Raw genomic sequence first — 7510 nt, 5'->3', positions numbered from 1 at the left:
ATGGACTTAAGAATACTAGACTTATAGATTATCCGTTATGAGCGCTTGTTGTGGCTAGTCAATACATATAAATTGTAAAATTCAAAATTGAGTTAACCTGAACCGTTAAGAGTCTAAGTACGTCGATTGTGACAACTCGGAAAAAAAACATAAAGTCGATTTGCACGGTTGATTGATATTTACAAATTAAGCAAAGTAAGTGATTGATGTCTACAAATTGAGCAAGTTTAAAAATCGATTGAGATTACATATATAACAATAAATTGTTGGTGAAAGAACAGTTGACTATTATTTTAAAAAAAAAAAAATCCAATAACGATTTTATATCCCTATAATCTGCTCAATTGTTAGTTCTACTTTGATTAGTTTAATTCGATGCGTAAATAGTTATAACCAAATGTCATCCTAACTGCTATTCGTCAGACTCACAAATATCCTAATTCTATTCAGATAGCAATAAGACTATGTTTAATTGGATGTAATTTGTAATGTAATATAATGTAATATTGATTACATTACTACGTTTGGTAATATAATGTATGTAATCTTTAACGTAATAAATCTTATAATATTTTTAAAAATATTTCCTTATTCCAAAAATATCCTTACCTAAAATTAAAATTTTCTCCCTAAATATCAAATATCAAAATATATTTATTTATTTTTTCTTTCATATCACTTCTTTCTCCTTGTTCTCTTTCATCATATTTTCTCTCTCCTTAATCTCTCCTATCACACTCTCTTTCCTCTTTTTTTCTTATTACACTTTCTTTCTCATTATACTTTATCTCTCATCAATCTCTCTCATTGCACGCTCTTCCTTTTTTTTTTCTCATCATACTTTATTTCTCCTCAATCTCTCCCATCACACTCACTGTTCTCTTTTTTTCTCATCACACTTTCGCTCTCATAACACTTTTTCTCTCCTCAATCTCTCTTGTCACACTCCATCCTTTTTTTCTTCAAGACACTTTCTCTCTCATCATATTTTCTCTCTCATCATACTTTCTCTCTCCTCAATCTCTCCCATCACATTCATTGTTCTCTTTTTTTCTCATCACACTTTCTCTCTCATCATACTTTCTCTCTCACCGTACTTTCTCTCTACTCAATTTCTCTCATCACACTTTCTCTCCTCATTTTTTCTCATTACATTTTCTCTCTTTATCCTCTCCCATCATACTTTCTATCACATCATATTTCTCTCTCATCTTCTCTCATTATGCTCTCTCTTATCACACTATCTTTTCTCATTTTTCTCTCTCATCATATTTTTCTCTCACATCTATTTTTTTCTCTTATTTTTCTTAAGGGTAAAAAAAGAAAATTTTGATTTATTCAGATAGAAAATATGCAACTAACCAAACATTGTTTTTAAGAGTGATATCTATACTCATATTCATTTCCATTCCATAATACAATGATTCCTATTCCTAGGAAAAAAATAAAACGTCCCCTTAAAGACTTTAAAAAATAATTTTTAAAAATACTATATAAAAATAATTTAAACAGATTTAAAGAAGAGAATTTATTGAAGTAAAATTTTACTTTAACCCAATAAATTTATTTTTGAAAAATAAACGGAAGCAACGGAAGATTTGGAGGACCCCAAGATAAATAGGAATTTAAAGAATAAAAAAACTATAAAAAATAATAAGAATTTATTGAGGGTAAAATTGTACTTTAACCCAAATAATTTTTTTTTTTAAATAAAAAATATTATATGAAAAATTAATTACAAAGAACATTAAATGCAAAGAATTATAAATTATTTTAATATTAAAACAAATATAAAAATAAAACGACGTTTTAATTTAACTAATATTTTAAATCCAATTTGAACTCAATTTACAGGTATCAATAGAATTTAAACCTTAATACCTTAACTCAAAAATAGATAACCTACAAACTCCCTGCTAAGGGTGAATATTATGTTAAAATCGAACCATTGAAATAAATTTTTTAAAATCAAATTAATTTTAAAAAATTGATAAACTAAATTAATCAATTCTTATTATTTAGTGGACTAAACAAAATCAAATCAGAAATTATTTTTACATTTGAATCTCGAATGCACTTTAAAAAAAAACTCGAATTAAACGGGATAAGTTATATGAAATTTTTGAAAAAAAATAATATATGAAAACTTTTTCTTATTATACGAAATTAGGAATTGTATTTTATAATATTTTATGTGCTCGATTTCTAGCATGATCATTTCTTTCGTGCACACAAAAAACAAACCTTATTACGATTATGTTACAAAGGGATTTTGTCGGTGAGCATTCGGTTAATTCGATTAGTTTGATATTAATTTTGTATAAATTATTTTTATTGTTATTTTAAATAAATTTAGTTAATTCGATGTTAACTGAAATAACTGATTCAGTTATTTAGTTTTAATAAAATTTTGATTTGATTCGATTAATCAATACTAAATCGATTTTCGATTAATTCGATTAATTTATGGACTAAATTAATCAAATGTTCAGCTCTGATTCAATCTTTGATCTTCAATTCGTGACAACATTCCTCACATTTAAATATGTCAAAAAAACTTATACATAAAATACTTTTAAACCTAAAAACCTTTACCAACTTAATTAAAATTATTAAAACCTAATTCAAATCTTTTCAATATAATTAAAATTATTTTAATATTATCGTATAACAAGTAATTATGGATATTATAGTATTTTAATAATTAATTAATAATTAATAATTATTTTTAATAATAGAATGTGAATAGGACCTTAATTTGGATTAAATTTAAATAACTTGCCATAATAATTTATATTGAGTTATTTTTAGTATAAAAATACTTGTTATATAAAATTTTTAATAATTGAATGTGAATATGACCTTAATTTGACTCTTTTTCTTTTATTTTTAACTGAATAAAATTAAGATGAAATTATTTTTATTATAATATGTTAATTGGACTTTTTTTTAAAAAAAAAACACCCTATTAATAATTATAATACCTAATGATTTGTTTTTTAATTTGGAAATGGTAAAAATATACATATATAGAAATCAAGAAAATTATATGAAAGTTACATGTACTAGATATTTATAAAATAGTACATATGAGTCTAGATTTTAAGAAACATCCTCTAAATGTAAGACACCTCACCTTTGAAACAAAATCGTTTCCGAACTTACCATACAAGAAAAATCATACAAGTTGTCACTAAATAGCGAACCTTTGTCAGCTAACCTTTGACTTGGAATTGCTTCCGAAGTACTCTCAACAAACTTCCATATAGATGGTTAATCGGACAAGGGCGAAGCCACGTACAGTGGTACTTGGGCTTTAGCCCGAGGGGCCACTAGAAAGTTATTGCAATGTTTTTTTATATATGCAATTATTTACCATGTAAAATTTACTATTAGTGTAGGATAGCTCGGGGATATTTTTTTTTTGATTATTTGGCATTGGAATTTTTTAGCCCAGATATACACAAATTCCTAGCTCCGCCATTGTGGTCGGATGCCCAGTTATTCCCGAACCTTGTGAAGGGGCAAGAATTTTATTCTGTTTAAATTTTTTTGTACAAAAAAAATTATACAAGAGCAGAACTTTTCCTAACAACCTACATGTTCGATCAGATATGTGTTTGATCAATCAAACAAGTTCTTGACAGATCAAAGCACACCTTGATCGAAGTACAAGATCGATGGCCTCTTGTGTTGGTATTCCAAAAAAACGATATAAAGAAAATTCGAATAATTACGCAACGGAATTAAAGAACTACTTGTACATTTTCTTTGTAGCTAAAGACCTCTTGATCTTCAGTTGTATTCCTCTCCTCTTCTTGGACGTCGTGTGGGTGACGATCTACCAAGACAACATCATCCTCCTTCTCTTCTCGATTTCCAAACCGTCGGCTACAAAAGGAGAATCTAGGATGAGACACCTTCTAATCTTCTTTCTTCTCTTCTTCTTCCTCTTCTTCAAGCCGCCGCCCACCAAGGGAGAAGGGGCGTCGGCCCTAAGCAAGGGGGGGGGGGGGGGCGCTGACCCTAAGCAAAGAAGAGGGGGCCGACCCTAAGTGGAGAAGGTGGCGTCGACCACCAAAGAGGGAGGAGATGAGGGGCGCCAGCCCTAGGCCAAGGGAAAGGGGTCGCCGACCACAAGGAGGAGAAGAGGTGAGGGAAAAATTAGAAAATTAGGTTTTAGGGGGGCCACAACCTACTCCTTTTATAGACTTGCCTTCGGTTACAAAGAAAGAAAAATTAACAGAATTCTGTTTAGAAAAATTCTCCCTTTCTATAACCAAACCAAGTTAAGTTAAACCAAATCAAGTTAAACCAAGTTAAGTTAAAACAAACCAAGTTAAACCAAGTTAAGTTAAACCAAACCTAGTTATGGATGGGTGGATGTGAGGCTTTATATAGAGGCTACAACAGGGACCTAGAGGAGGAATTGATTTAGGCCTCTTGATGGGCTTGGGCTTCCTGTGTTTGGCCTGAACACCCAACCCAAGTCCATCAATAATAACTCAAATCACTAAAGGGTTATTATTGAACTACTGCACCAATCCCATATTACAATATAGACTCCTTCTTATCATAAGTGCATTAATCTCCCTGTGTTTAAGATATCGTATGCCCGTTAATTAAATGAGTTACTGACAACTCATTTAATTAACATCCGATTCCAAGAGTAGTACCACTCAACCTTATTATCATGTCGGACTATGTCCACCTGCAGGGTTTACATGATAATCCTTATGAGCTCCTCAAGGGGACATCATCAGCCTTAATAATTATAACACATTTTCCTTCTATAATCAACAACACACCATATAAATAGTACTATTTCCCAACTTATCGGGCCTATTGATTTAACGAATAAATCTCACTCATTGATAAGTTAAAGAAATAAATACTAAGTATATGTACTTGTTATTATATAGGGATTAAGAGAATGCACATCAATAATAATAGAGGTTCTGTTCTTTTATGTAGTCAGTATAAATCGAACAACCTCAAATGGTCATGCTCAATACATACATAGTTTACTAGTGTAATTTTATAGTCAAGACAGACTAATACCAAATTACACTACAACTGTTCCCATGGTTTATCCAAATCCATTTTGGTTATGAGCCACTATTTATAATTTATAAGGAACCGATAACATGATCTTCTGTGTGACACCACACACCATGTTATCTACAATATAAATTAAATGGACAACTGCATTGACATATATATAAATATAAAATACAGACATTTGACAAGAGTGATTCTCATTTCAAAATATTTCAAAATAGATGTTCATACAAAAGCTAGGCTTATAGTATATATCCCAACAATCTCCCACTTATATTAAAAAACTATGTTTCCATAAATGCTGCCATACATCTTATTCTCATCCCCTCAACATGTCTATCAAAAGCTCTCACCGGAAGGGCCTTAGTGAAAGGATCCGCCAGGTTATATGCTGATTAATCTTGGCGACAACAATCTCTTCTCGTTTTACGATGTCTTGTATCAGGTGGTATTTACGCTCAATGTGTTTACTTGCCTTATGGGCTTGTGGTTCCTTCGAGTTTGCTACTGCACCACTGTTGTCACAATAAATTGTAATAACTTTGGGCAAACCAGGAATCACATCTAAGTCCATCAAGAAGTTTATGAGATATACAACTTCTTTGGCTGCCTCAGAGGCTGTCACATACTCAGCTTCCATGGTGGAGTCTGAAACGCATTTCTGCTTAACATTCCTCCATGCTATGGCTCCACCTCCCAAAGTAAACACATACCCCAAGGTTGATTTACTGATGTCCCTATCTGATTGGAAGTCTGAATCCATGTAACCCACAGGGAGTAAATCATCTGTCCGATAAATCAACATATAATCTCTAGTCCTTTTCAGGTACTTTAATATATGCTTTACGATAGTCCAATGTTCTGGTCCTGGGTTACTTTGATATCTACTAACCATGCCAACGGTAAAATAGATATCCGGTCTCGTACATAGCATCGCATACATTAGACTTCCTACAACCGAAACATAAGGAACTGCCTTCTGTTGGAACCCCAAGGTTGTTCTGGTGTAAACAACAAGTTAAGTTAGGTCCTGCGTTGTATTTAACCTTGTGTCTAAGTGTGCAGGAACTTAGGAGCACATGTACTCGAGCGGAAGACACAGCTAGCGAGAAGGACGACAGTCCAAGGGACGAGGTGCTGCGGAAGAGTACCCCGGTGAACGAGAAGGAAGCGTGTGGTGGTTCCGAGGGACGAAAGCCGGAGCGGAAGATTGCTCGGGGAGCAAGAGACGCAGCTAGCGAGAAGGTCGGCACAGGGTGCGACCGAGGGACGAAGACTGCGGATGAGTACGCTGGTGGACGAGAAGGAAACACGCAGCGATTCCGAGAGACGAGAAGCCGGAGCGGAAGGCTGCTCGAGAAGACCGGAAGTTGGGTTCGGGTGAGTCCTATTCCGGATGGCAGAGATCACCCAAGTAAGCGGATCCGGAGCGGAAGACCCGGACCGAGGCGGGACTGAAACGGAGCAGAGGTCCCGAACGCAAAAGTCAACCAGAGTTGACTTTTTGCTCCGAGGCGCGCCCGGAACAGTCCGGGGCGCCCGGAACGTGAAGTTTGACCAGAACGCATCTTTTGCGTTCTGGACGTTGGGGGATAAAGTTTATTCCCCCAGGGCGCCCGGAACCCTTCCAGGCGCCCTGACCAAGGCTATAAATATAGTCTTGGTCCAGAAGCTTTAAAATGAACTCACTGATTGTAAATCCAGTGCTTGCACGCTCTCTTTTAGTCTAAGCTTTTGTTTTCTGCGCTACATTGCTGTACGAGGCTTCTCCGCCTGAAGGAGATTTTTATTTGATCTTAATCTTCCTTGGATTAACAACCACATCGGTTGTAACCAAGTAAATACTTTTGCCTCGCTTTTCTTTATGCTTTTAATTTACTGCTTAGTTTATTTATGCAAGTATTAGCTTAAAGAGTTCGAGGAGGGTTTGTTTTCCTTTTGTGTTAGCAGGACATCCAACAACCCCCTCCTAGCCGGCCCAACAGTCCTACACCTTCATCTCCTCTGTCTCTTTTGATGTCTTAGGACACATCTATTTAGATAAAGGTACTCTATGCCGAAAAGGTAGTGATCCTGTACGAACGCTGACTCAACGGACGCTGGGCACGCGGCACTCTCCGGTTTGCTGACGTGGGTCTTCGACTGGTGGCACGAACCTCCGGCGCACCTACACAGAAGTCGGGCCGGGAAGGGATTCCCGGCGGCGACCCTCCGACGCTCAAGTCAGGCAAGCAAGTAGTGAGGAAAGTGGCTCCAAAGTTGTATATCGCGTACCTCCGGCAAAGTATGAGGCTCTTTATATAGAGCGGTGAAAGAGCTCCTACACGTCCACCGAGGCACCTACATGTCCGTAGCCCATACCTCGGTATGTGTTTGTCAGAAAGTTTACCCGATGCCATACTGCTGCAGTCCACGCATGTCTTCGATGGGACAACAGAACACCTCGTTG

Source organism: Zingiber officinale, chromosome 10B (assembly GCF_018446385.1).
Source record: "Zingiber officinale cultivar Zhangliang chromosome 10B, Zo_v1.1, whole genome shotgun sequence".
Lineage (NCBI taxonomy): Eukaryota > Viridiplantae > Streptophyta > Magnoliopsida > Zingiberales > Zingiberaceae > Zingiber > Zingiber officinale.
Note: the sequence above shows the minus strand (reverse complement) of the source record.